Source organism: Penaeus vannamei, chromosome 21, assembly GCF_042767895.1.
Source record: "Penaeus vannamei isolate JL-2024 chromosome 21, ASM4276789v1, whole genome shotgun sequence".
Classification (NCBI taxonomy): Eukaryota; Metazoa; Arthropoda; class Malacostraca; order Decapoda; family Penaeidae; genus Penaeus; species Penaeus vannamei.
Genome location: NC_091569.1, coordinates 6,840,550 through 6,853,049, shown reverse-complemented (window position 1 = coordinate 6,853,049; position 12,500 = coordinate 6,840,550). Strand labels below are relative to the sequence as shown.

The 12,500-nt window shown below is 39.4% G+C and overlaps 1 protein-coding gene across 1 annotated transcript in view; it reads right to left on the bottom strand.

The window, feature by feature from the left end:
• The window catches only part of LOC138865508 (uncharacterized), a 9,314-nt gene extending 8,952 nt beyond the window's left edge, over positions 1-362 (bottom strand). The window contains exon 1 of the mRNA XM_070136192.1: positions 1-362. This exon is cut by the window's left edge and continues 162 nt beyond it. The gene's annotated coding sequence lies outside the window, so the exon portion shown is untranslated.
• Between the last annotated feature and the right edge of the window lie 12,138 nt (positions 363-12,500).

The window sequence follows — 12,500 nt, the reverse complement described above, 5'->3', positions numbered from 1 at the left end:
GTGTTTTCATTCAATTCCGTCTGTTTGCTTGTTTCTTTTTCTTTTTTTTTCCTTTTGAACGTCTTTGTTTTCTCTTTCTTTCTCTACCTTCCTTTTCTATCCTTTTATCTCTCTTACTCCCTAATTCTAATTTTCCTTCCACTTCCTACTCCCGTGAGTCAGAGAGAGAAAATACCCCCATCTTTTTCATGTCTCCTCCAACCTATTTCAAATAAACAAATAAATAGATAGATAAAAGATTTTTAGAAAATCACAATAGGCCAAAAACACTATCTATCGCTTCCTTATCGACTCGACCTACACGTCACGCCCCAGAGGTCACCAAAAGGTCACAGACGAGACGAGGTCATCCCCGCCCCACCAAAGAAGAGAAGAGACTGAGATCCCAGTAGACCCCAAGGCGCGCGCTTACCCCCGCACACGCAGATCACGGATAGGGATAACGAAGCTATTTTTATTTAATTTTTTTTTCGTTCTAAATTATTATTATTTTCCGTTTACTCTATTTTTTGTTTATTATTTTCATGATGATAGTTGTTGTTATTTATTTTTGCTATTTGTTATATAGAGTCAGAGGAAAAGGCGATCGAACACTAGATTTGTTCTTTTTTGGGATATATATAGTATATATCTCGCAATGCTAATGAATTCATGAAAAAAATCCTTAATCCGGATCATAATCATTTGATAGCATCTAAGTTGGGTAAAATAATAATAATAATAATAATAATGATAATAACATGTACATAGCTTTTTGAATTATGCACAGGATCATTATCAAGATTATCACCAAAAGTAATAGCATATAAATTGGGCTAAGACACACCTATGATAAAAAATTCAAAAAATTGTTCATAACTTTTTTTTTCTTGTTATCTTGTGCAGGATCCAGATACAAATTTTAATGGTATCCACATTGGGCTAAAACAAAAATCTGGAAAAAAATAAAAATCTGTTCATACTTTTTTTTTGTTATCCTGATAACCCTCTAACCAACAAACTAACCAACGCGACCAAATCATAGCCTCCTTGGCAGAGGTAATTATGCAATGATTATAATTTGAATTGTGGAACGCAAAATCGTCTTTTCATGTTTTTTATCTTTATTTTATCGAACGAAACCTATCTTTCTCTCTCTTTTATGTTTTTTTATCGAACGAAATCTTTCTCTCTCTCTTTTATGTTTTTTTTTTTTTTATCGAACGAAATCTAATACATCTTTCTCTCTCTCTCTCTTTTATTTCTGTATCAAACCAAAAAATACGAAGGTTAGAGTTATAAATCTCAGCTTGTGATATCAGCGCACCTCCGCCAAATCGTAAAGTTTTTGAATTGTTTAATCATGGAATTACCATTTGTGTCGGTACCAATAATAAGATTGATATATATATATATATATATATATATATATATATATATATATATATGGCTTCGAGATCGAAAGTAAAATCGAAAGTACCAGGGAATCGAACCCTAGTACCCCGCCTCGTAGGTAGGCGTTGTACTCATGACGCCATCTTGGTTAATCATTAAAATGCTCCCAGGAATTAATATCAAAGGTAGGCGTTGTACTCATGACGCCATCTTGGTTAATCATTAAAATGCTCCCAGGAATTGATATCAAAGGCAGGCGTTGTACTCATGACGCCATCTTGGTTAATCATTAAAATGCTCCCAGGAATTGATATCAAAGGCGGTCGTTGTACTCATGACGCCATCTTGGTTAATCATTAAAATGCTCCCAGGAATTGATATCAAAGGTAGGCGTTGTACTCATGACGCCATCTTGGTTAATCATTAAAATGCTCCCAGGAATTGATATCAAAGGTAGGCGTTGTACTCATGACGCCATCTTGGTTAATCATTAAAATGCTCCCAGGAATTGATATCAAAGGCGGTCGTTGTACTCATGACGCCATCTTGGTTAATCATTAAAATGCTCCCAGGAATTGATATCAAAGGTAGGCGTTGTACTCATGACGCCATCTTGGTTAATCATTAAAATGCTCCCAGGAATTGATATCAAAGGTAGGCGTTGTACTCATGACGCCATCTTGGTTAATTATCAAAATGCTCCCAGGAATTAATATCAAAGGTAGGCGTTGTACTCATGACGCCATCTTGGTTAATCATTAAAATGCTCCCAGGAATTGATATCAAAGGCGGTCGTTGTACTCATGACGCCATCTTGGTTAATCATTAAAATGCTCCCAGGAATTGATATCAAAGGCGGTCGTTGTACTCATGACGCCATCTTGGTTAATCATTAAAATGCTCCCAGGAATTGATATCAAAGGTAGGCGATGTACTCATGACGCCATCTTGGTTAATCATTAAAATGCTCCCAGGAATTGATATCAAAGGCGGTCGTTGTACTCATGACGCCATCTTGGTTAATCATTAAAATGCTCCCAGGAATTGATATCAAAGGTAGGCGATGTACTCATGACGCCATCTTGGTTAATCATTAAAATGCTCCCAGGAATTGATATCAAAGGCGGTCGTTGTACTCATGACGCCATCTTGGTTAATCATTAAAATGCTCCCAGGAATTGATATCAAAGGTAGGCGATGTACTCATGACGCCATCTTGGTTAATCATTAAAATGCTCCCAGGAATTGATATCAAAGGCGGTCGTTGTACTCATGACGCCATCTTGGTTAATCATTAAAATGCTCCCAGGAATTGATATCAAAGGTAGGCGATGTACTCATGACGCCATCTTGGTTAATCATTAAAATGCTCCCAGGAATTGATATCAAAGGTAGGCGTTGTACTCATGACGCCATCTTGGTTAATTATCAAAATGCTCCCAGGAATTGATATCAAAGGTAGGCGTTGTACTCATGACGCCATCTTGGTTAATCATTAAAATGCTCCCAGGAATTGATATCAAAGGTAGGCGTTGTACTCATGACGCCATCTTGGTTAATCATTAAAATGCTCCCAGGAATTGATATCAAAGGTAGGCGTTGTACTCATGACGCCATCTTGGTTAATTATTAAAATGCTCCCAGGAATTGATATCAAAGGCAGGCGTTGTACTCATGACGCCATCTTGGTTACTCATTAAAATGCTCCCAGGAATTGATATCAAAGGCAGGCGTTGTACTCATGACGCCATCTTGGTTAATTATTAAAATGCTCCCAGGAATTGATATCAAAGGCGGTCGTTGTACTCATGACGCCATCTTGGTTAATCATTAAAATGCTCCCAGGAATTGATATCAAAGGCAGGCGTTGTACTCATGACGCCATCTTGGTTAATCATTAAAATGCTCCCAGGAATTGATATCAAAGGTAGGCGTTGTACTCATGACGCCATCTTGGTTGATCATTAAAATGCTCCCAGGAATTAATATCAAAGGTAGGCGTTGTACTCATGACGCCATCTTGGTTAATCATTAAAATGCTCCCAGGAATTGATATCAAAGGCAGGCGTTGTACTCATGGCGCCATCTTGGTTAATCATTAAAATGCTCCCAGGAATTGATATCAAAGGTAGGCGTTGTACTCATGACGCCATCTTGGTTAATCATTAAAATGCTCCCAGGAATTAATATCAAAGGTAGGCGTTGTACTCATGACGCCATCTTGGTTAATTATTAAAATGCTCCCAGGAATTGATATCAAAGGTAGGCGTTGTACTCATGACGCCATCTTGGTTAATCATTAAAATGCTCCCAGGAATTAATATCAAAGGTAGGCGTTGTACTCATGACGCCATCTTGGTTAATCATTAAAATGCTCCCAGGAATTGATATCAAAGGTAGGCGTTGTACTCATGACGCCATCTTGGTTAATCATTAAAATGCTCCCAGGAATTGATATCAAAGGTAGGCGTTGTACTCATGACGCCATCTTGGTTAATTATTAAAATGCTCCCAGGAATTGATATCAAAGGCGGTCGTTGTACTCATGACGCCATCTTGGTTAATCATTAAAATGCTCCCAGGAATTAATATCAAAGGTAAGCGTTGTACTCATTACCCCATCTTGGTTAATTATCAAAATGCTCCCAGGAATTAATATCAAAGGTAGGCGTTGTACTCATGACGCCATCTTGGTTAATCATTAAAATGCTCCCAGGAATTGATATCAAAGGTAGGCGTTGTACTCATGACGCCATCTTGGTTGATCATTAAAATGCTCCCAGGAATTGATATCAAAGGCGGTCGTTGTACTCATGACGCCATCTTGGTTAATTATTAAAATGCTCCCAGGAATTAATATCAAAGGCGGTCGTTGTACTCATGACGCCATCTTGGTTAATCATTAAAATGCTCCCAGGAATTGATATCAAAGGTAGGCGTTGTACTCATGACGCCATCTTGGTTAATCATTAAAATGCTCCCAGGAATTGATATCAAAGGCAGGCGTTGTACTCATGACGCCATCTTGGTTGATTATTAAAATGCTCCCAGGAATTAATATCAAAGGTAGGCGTTGTACTCATGACGCCATCTTGGTTAATCATTAAAATGCTCCCAGGAATTAATATCAAAGGCGGTCGTTGTACTCATGACGCCATCTTGGTTAATCATTAAAATGCTCCCAGGAATTGATATCAAAGGTAGGCGTTGTACTCATGACGCCATCTTGGTTAATCATTAAAATGCTCCCAGGAATTGATATCAAAGGTAGGCGTTGTACTCATGACGCCATCTTGGTTAATCATTAAAATGCTCCCAGGAATTGATATCAAAGGCAGGCGTTGTACTCATGACGCCATCTTGGTTAATTATTAAAATGCTCCCAGGAATTGATATCAAAGGTAGGCGTTGTACTCATGACGCCATCTTGGTTAATTATTAAAATGCTCCCAGGAATTGATATCAAAGGCAGGCGTTGTACTCATGACGCCATCTTGGTTAATCATTAAAATGCTCCCAGGAATTGATATCAAAGGCAGGCGTTGTACTCATGACGCCATCTTGGTTAATCATTAAAATGCTCCCAGGAATTGATATCAAAGGCAGGCGTTGTACTCATGACGCCATCTTGGTTAATCATTAAAATGCTCCCAGGAATTGATATCAAAGGTAGGCGTTGTACTCATGACGCCATCTTGGTTAATCATTAAAATGCTCCCAGGAATTGATATCAAAGGCAGGCGTTGTACTCATGACGCCATCTTGGTTAATCATTAAAATGCTCCCAGGAATTGATATCAAAGGTAGGCGTTGTACTCATGACGCCATCTTGGTTAATCATTAAAATGCTCCCAGGAATTGATATCAAAGGCAGGCGTTGTACTCATGACGCCATCTTGGTTAATCATTAAAATGCTCCCAGGAATTGATATCAAAGGTAGGCGTTGTACTCATGACGCCATCTTGGTTAATCATTAAAATGCTCCCAGGAATTGATATCAAAGGTAGGCGTTGTACTCATGACGCCATCTTGGTTAATCATTAAAATGCTCCCAGGAATTGATATCAAAGGTAGGCGTTGTACTCATGACGCCATCTTGGTTAAGCCGTTGTACTCATGACGCCATCTTGGTTAATTATTAAAATGCTCCCAGGAATTGATATCAAAGGTAGGCGTTGTACTCATGACGCCATCTTGGTTAATCATTAAAATGCTCCCAGGAATTGATATCAAAGGTAGGCGTTGTACTCATGACGCCATCTTGGTTAATCATTAAAATGCTCCCAGGAATTGATATCAAAGGTAGGCGTTGTACTCATGACGCCATCTTGGTTAATCATTAAAATGCTCCCAGGAATTGATATCAAAGGTAGGCGTTGTACTCATGACGCCATCTTGGTTAATCATTAAAATGCTCCCAGGAATTGATATCAAAGGCAGGCGTTGTACTCATGACGCCATCTTGGTTAATCATTAAAATGCTCCCAGGAATTGATATCAAAGGTAGGCGTTGTACTCATGACGCCATCTTGGTTAATCATTAAAATGCTCCCAGGAATTGATATCAAAGGTAGGCGTTGTACTCATGACGCCATCTTGGTTAATCATTAAAATGCTCCCAGGAATTGATATCAAAGGCAGGCGTTGTACTCATGACGCCATCTTGGTTAATCATTAAAATGCTCCCAGGAATTGATATCAAAGGCAGGCGTTGTACTCATGACGCCATCTTGGTTAATCATTAAAATGCTCCCAGGAATTGATATCAAAGGTAGGCGTTGTACTCATGACGCCATCTTGGTTAATCATTAAAATGCTCCCAGGAATTGATATCAAAGGTAGGCGTTGTACTCATGACGCCATCTTGGTTAATTATTAAAATGCTCCCAGGAATTGATATCAAAGGCAGGCGTTGTACTCATGACGCCATCTTGGTTAATTATCAAAATGCTCCCAGGAATTGATATCAAAGGTAGGCGTTGTACTCATGACGCCATCTTGGTTAATCATTAAAATGCTCCCAGGAATTGATATCAAAGGTAGGCGTTGTACTCATGACGCCATCTTGGTTAATCATTAAAATGCTCCCAGGAATTGATATCAAAGGCAGGCGTTGTACTCATGACGCCATCTTGGTTAATCATTAAAATGCTCCCAGGAATTGATATCAAAGGTAGGCGTTGTACTCATGACGCCATCTTGGTTAATCATTAAAATGCTCCCAGGAATTGATATCAAAGGCAGGCGTTGTACTCATGACGCCATCTTGGTTAATCATTAAAATGCTCCCAGGAATTGATATCAAAGGCAGGCGTTGTACTCATGACGCCATCTTGGTTAATCATTAAAATGCTCCCAGGAATTAATATCAAAGGTAGGCGTTGTACTCATGACGCCATCTTGGTTAATTATTAAAATGCTCCCAGGAATTAATATCAAAGGTAGGCGTTGTACTCATGACGCCATCTTGGTTAATCATTAAAATGCTCCCAGGAATTAATATCAAAGGTAGGCGTTGTACTCATGACGCCATCTTGGTTAATTATTAAAATGCTCCCAGGAATTAATATCAAAGGTAGGCGTTGTACTCATGACGCCATCTTGGTTAATTATTAAAATGCTCCCAGGAATTGATATCAAAGGTAGGCGTTGTACTCATGACGCCATCTTGGTTAATCATTAAAATGCTCCCAGGAATTAATATCAAAGGTAGGCGTTGTACTCATGACGCCATCTTGGTTAATTATTAAAATGCTCCCAGGAATTGATATCAAAGGTAGGCGTTGTACTCATGACGCCATCTTGGTTAATCATTAAAATGCTCCCAGGAATTGATATCAAAGGTAGGCGTTGTACTCATGACGCCATCTTGGTTAATCATTAAAATGCTCCCAGGAATTAATATCAAAGGTAGGCGTTGTACTCATGACGCCATCTTGGTTAATTATTAAAATGCTCCCAGGAATTGATATCAAAGGTAGGCGTTGTACTCATGACGCCATCTTGGTTAATTATTAAAATGCTCCCAGGAATTGATATCAAAGGTAGGCGTTGTACTCATGACGCCATCTTGGTTAATCATTAAAATGCTCCCAGGAATTGATATCAAAGGTAGGCGTTGTACTCATGACGCCATCTTGGTTAATTATTAAAATGCTCCCAGGAATTGATATCAAAGGTAGGCGTTGTACTCATGACGCCATCTTGGTTAATCATTAAAATGCTCCCAGGAATTGATATCAAAGGTAGGCGTTGTACTCATGACGCCATCTTGGTTAATTATTAAAATGCTCCCAGGAATTGATATCAAAGGTAGGCGTTGTACTCATGACGCCATCTTGGTTAATCATTAAAATGCTCCCAGGAATTGATATCAAAGGTAGGCGTTGTACTCATGACGCCATCTTGGTTAATTATTAAAATGCTCCCAGGAATTGATATCAAAGGCAGGCGTTGTACTCATGACGCCATCTTGGTTGATTATCAAAATGCTCCCAGGAATTGATATCAAAGGCAGGCGTTGTACTCATGACGCCATCTTGGTTAATCATTAAAATGCTCCCAGGAATTGATATCAAAGGTAGGCGTTGTACTCATGACGCCATCTTGGTTAATCATTAAAATGCTCCCAGGAATTGATATCAAAGGCAGGCGTTGTACTCATGACGCCATCTTGGTTAATCATTAAAATGCTCCCAGGAATTGATATCAAAGGCAGGCGTTGTACTCATGACGCCATCTTGGTTAATCATTAAAATGCTCCCAGGAATTGATATCAAAGGTAGGCGTTGTACTCATGACGCCATCTTGGTTAATCATTAAAATGCTCCCAGGAATTGATATCAAAGGTAGGCGTTGTACTCATGACGCCATCTTGGTTAATTATTAAAATGCTCCCAGGAATTGATATCAAAGGTAGGCGTTGTACTCATGACGCCATCTTGGTTAATCATTAAAATGCTCCCAGGAATTAATATCAAAGGTAGGCGTTGTACTCATGACGCCATCTTGGTTAATCATTAAAATGCTCCCAGGAATTGATATCAAAGGTAGGCGTTGTACTCATGACGCCATCTTGGTTAATTATTAAAATGCTCCCAGGAATTGATATCAAAGGCAGGCGTTGTACTCATGACGCCATCTTGGTTAATCATTAAAATGCTCCTAGGAATTAATATCAAAGGTAGGCGTTGTACTCATGACGCCATCTTGGTTAATCATTAAAATGCTCCCAGGAATTAATATCAAAGGTAGGCGTTGTACTCATGACGCCATCTTGGTTAATCATTAAAATGCTCCCAGGAATTGATATCAAAGGTAGGCGTTGTACTCATGACGCCATCTTGGTTAATCATTAAAATGCTCCCAGGAATTGATATCAAAGGTAGGCGTTGTACTCATGACGCCATCTTGGTTAATCATTAAAATGCTCCCAGGAATTAATATCAAAGGTAGGCGTTGTACTCATGACGCCATCTTGGTTAATCATTAAAATGCTCCCAGGAATTGATATCAAAGGTAGGCGTTGTACTCATGACGCCATCTTGGTTAATTATTAAAATGCTCCCAGGAATTGATATCAAAGGTAGGCGTTGTACTCATGACGCCATCTTGGTTAATCATTAAAATGCTCCCAGGAATTGATATCAAAGGTAGGCGTTGTACTCATGACGCCATCTTGGTTAATTATTAAAATGCTCCCAGGAATTGATATCAAAGGCAGGCGTTGTACTCATGACGCCATCTTGGTTAATTATTAAAATGCTCCCAGGAATTGATATCAAAGGCAGGCGTTGTACTCATGACGCCATCTTGGTTAATTATTAAAATGCTCCCAGGAATTGATATCAAAGGTAGGCGTTGTACTCATGACGCCATCTTGGTTAATCATTAAAATGCTCCCAGGAATTGATATCAAAGGTAGGCGTTGTACTCATGACGCCATCTTGGTTAATTATTAAAATGCTCCCAGGAATTGATATCAAAGGCAGGCGTTGTACTCATGACGCCATCTTGGTTAATTATTAAAATGCTCCCAGGAATTGATATCAAAGGTAGGCGTTGTACTCATGACGCCATCTTGGTTAATCATTAAAATGCTCCCAGGAATTGATATCAAAGGTAGGCGTTGTACTCATGACGCCATCTTGGTTAATTATTAAAATGCTCCCAGGAATTGATATCAAAGGTAGGCGTTGTACTCATGACGCCATCTTGGTTAATCATTAAAATGCTCCCAGGAATTGATATCAAAGGTAGGCGTTGTACTCATGACGCCATCTTGGTTAATTATTAAAATGCTCCCAGGAATTGATATCAAAGGCAGGCGTTGTACTCATGACGCCATCTTGGTTAATCATTAAAATGCTCCCAGGAATTGATATCAAAGGTAGGCGTTGTACTCATGACGCCATCTTGGTTAATCATTAAAATGCTCCCAGGAATTGATATCAAAGGTAGGCGTTGTACTCATGACGCCATCTTGGTTAATCATTAAAATGCTCCCAGGAATTAATATCAAAGGTAGGCGTTGTACTCATGACGCCATCTTGGTTAATCATTAAAATGCTCCCAGGAATTGATATCAAAGGTAGGCGTTGTACTCATGACGCCATCTTGGTTAATTATTAAAATGCTCCCAGGAATTGATATCAAAGGTAGGCGTTGTACTCATGACGCCATCTTGGTTAATCATTAAAATGCTCCCAGGAATTGATATCAAAGGTAGGCGTTGTACTCATGACGCCATCTTGGTTAATCATTAAAATGCTCCCAGGAATTGATATCAAAGGCAGGCGTTGTACTCATGACGCCATCTTGGTTAATCATTAAAATGCTCCCAGGAATTGATATCAAAGGCAGGCGTTGTACTCATGACGCCATCTTGGTTAATCATTAAAATGCTCCCAGGAATTGATATCAAAGGCAGGCGTTGTACTCATGACGCCATCTTGGTTAATCATTAAAATGCTCCCAGGAATTAATATCAAAGGCAGGCGTTGTACTCATGACGCCATCTTGGTTAATCATTAAAATGCTCCCAGGAATTGATATCAAAGGTAGGCGTTGTACTCATGACGCCATCTTGGTTAATCATTAAAATGCTCCCAGGAATTAATATCAAAGGCAGGCGTTGTACTCATGACGCCATCTTGGTTAATCATTAAAATGCTCCCAGGAATTGATATCAAAGGCAGGCGTTGTACTCATGACGCCATCTTGGTTAATCATTAAAATGCTCCCAGGAATTGATATCAAAGGCAGGCGTTGTACTCATGACGCCATCTTGGTTAATCATTAAAATGCTCCCAGGAATTGATATCAAAGGTAGGCGTTGTACTCATGACGCCATCTTGGTTAATTATCAAAATGCTCCCAGGAATTAATATCAAAGGCAGGCGTTGTACTCATGACGCCATCTTGGTTAATCATTAAAATGCTCCCAGGAATTGATATCAAAGGTAGGCGTTGTACTCATGACGCCATCTTGGTTAATCATTAAAATGCTCCCAGGAATTAATATCAAAGGCAGGCGTTGTACTCATGACGCCATCTTGGTTAATCATTAAAATGCTCCCAGGAATTGATATCAAAGGCAGGCGTTGTACTCATGACGCCATCTTGGTTAATCATTAAAATGCTCCCAGGAATTGATATCAAAGGTAGGCGTTGTACTCATGACGCCATCTTGGTTAATCATTAAAATGCTCCCAGGAATTGATATCAAAGGTAGGCGTTGTACTCATGACGCCATCTTGGTTAATCATTAAAATGCTCCCAGGAATTAATATCAAAGGTAGGCGTTGTACTCATGACGCCATCTTGGTTAATCATTAAAATGCTCCCAGGAATTGATATCAAAGGTAGGCGTTGTACTCATGACGCCATCTTGGTTAATCATTAAAATGCTCCCAGGAATTGATATCAAAGGTAGGCGTTGTACTCATGACGCCATCTTGGTTAATCATTAAAATGCTCCCAGGAATTGATATCAAAGGTAGGCGTTGTACTCATGACGCCATCTTGGTTAATCATTAAAATGCTCCCAGGAATTGATATCAAAGGTAGGCGTTGTACTCATGACGCCATCTTGGTTAATCATTAAAATGCTCCCAGGAATTGATATCAAAGGTAGGCGTTGTACTCATGACGCCATCTTGGTTAATTATTAAAATGCTCCCAGGAATTGATATCAAAGGCAGGCGTTGTACTCATGACGCCATCTTGGTTAATCATTAAAATGCTCCCAGGAATTGATATCAAAGGCAGGCGTTGTACTCATGACGCCATCTTGGTTAATCATTAAAATGCTCCCAGGAATTGATATCAAAGGTAGGCGTTGTACTCATGACGCCATCTTGGTTAATCATTAAAATGCTCCCAGGAATTGATATCAAAGGCAGGCGTTGTACTCATGACGCCATCTTGGTTAATCATTAAAATGCTCCCAGGAATTGATATCAAAGGTAGGCGTTGTACTCATGACGCCATCTTGGTTAATCATTAAAATGCTCCCAGGAATTGATATCAAAGGTAGGCGTTGTACTCATGACGCCATCTTGGTTAATCATTAAAATGCTCCCAGGAATTGATATCAAAGGCAGGCGTTGTACTCATGACGCCATCTTGGTTAATTATTAAAATGCTCCCAGGAATTGATATCAAAGGCAGGCGTTGTACTCATGACGCCATCTTGGTTAATCATTAAAATGCTCCCAGGAATTGATATCAAAGGCAGGCGTTGTACTCATGACGCCATCTTGGTTAATCATTAAAATGCTCCCAGGAATTGATATCAAAGGTAGGCGTTGTACTCATGACGCCATCTTGGTTAATCATTAAAATGCTCCCAGGAATTGATATCAAAGGCAGGCGTTGTACTCATGACGCCATCTTGGTTAATCATTAAAATGCTCCCAGGAATTGATATCAAAGGCAGGCGTTGTACTCATGACGCCATCTTGGTTAATCATTAAAATGCTCCCAGGAATTGATATCAAAGGTAGGCGTTGTACTCATGACGCCATCTTGGTTAATCATTAAAATGCTCCCAGGAATTGATATCAAAGGTAGGCGTTGTACTCATGACGCCATCTTGGTTAATCATTAAAATGCTCCCAGGAAT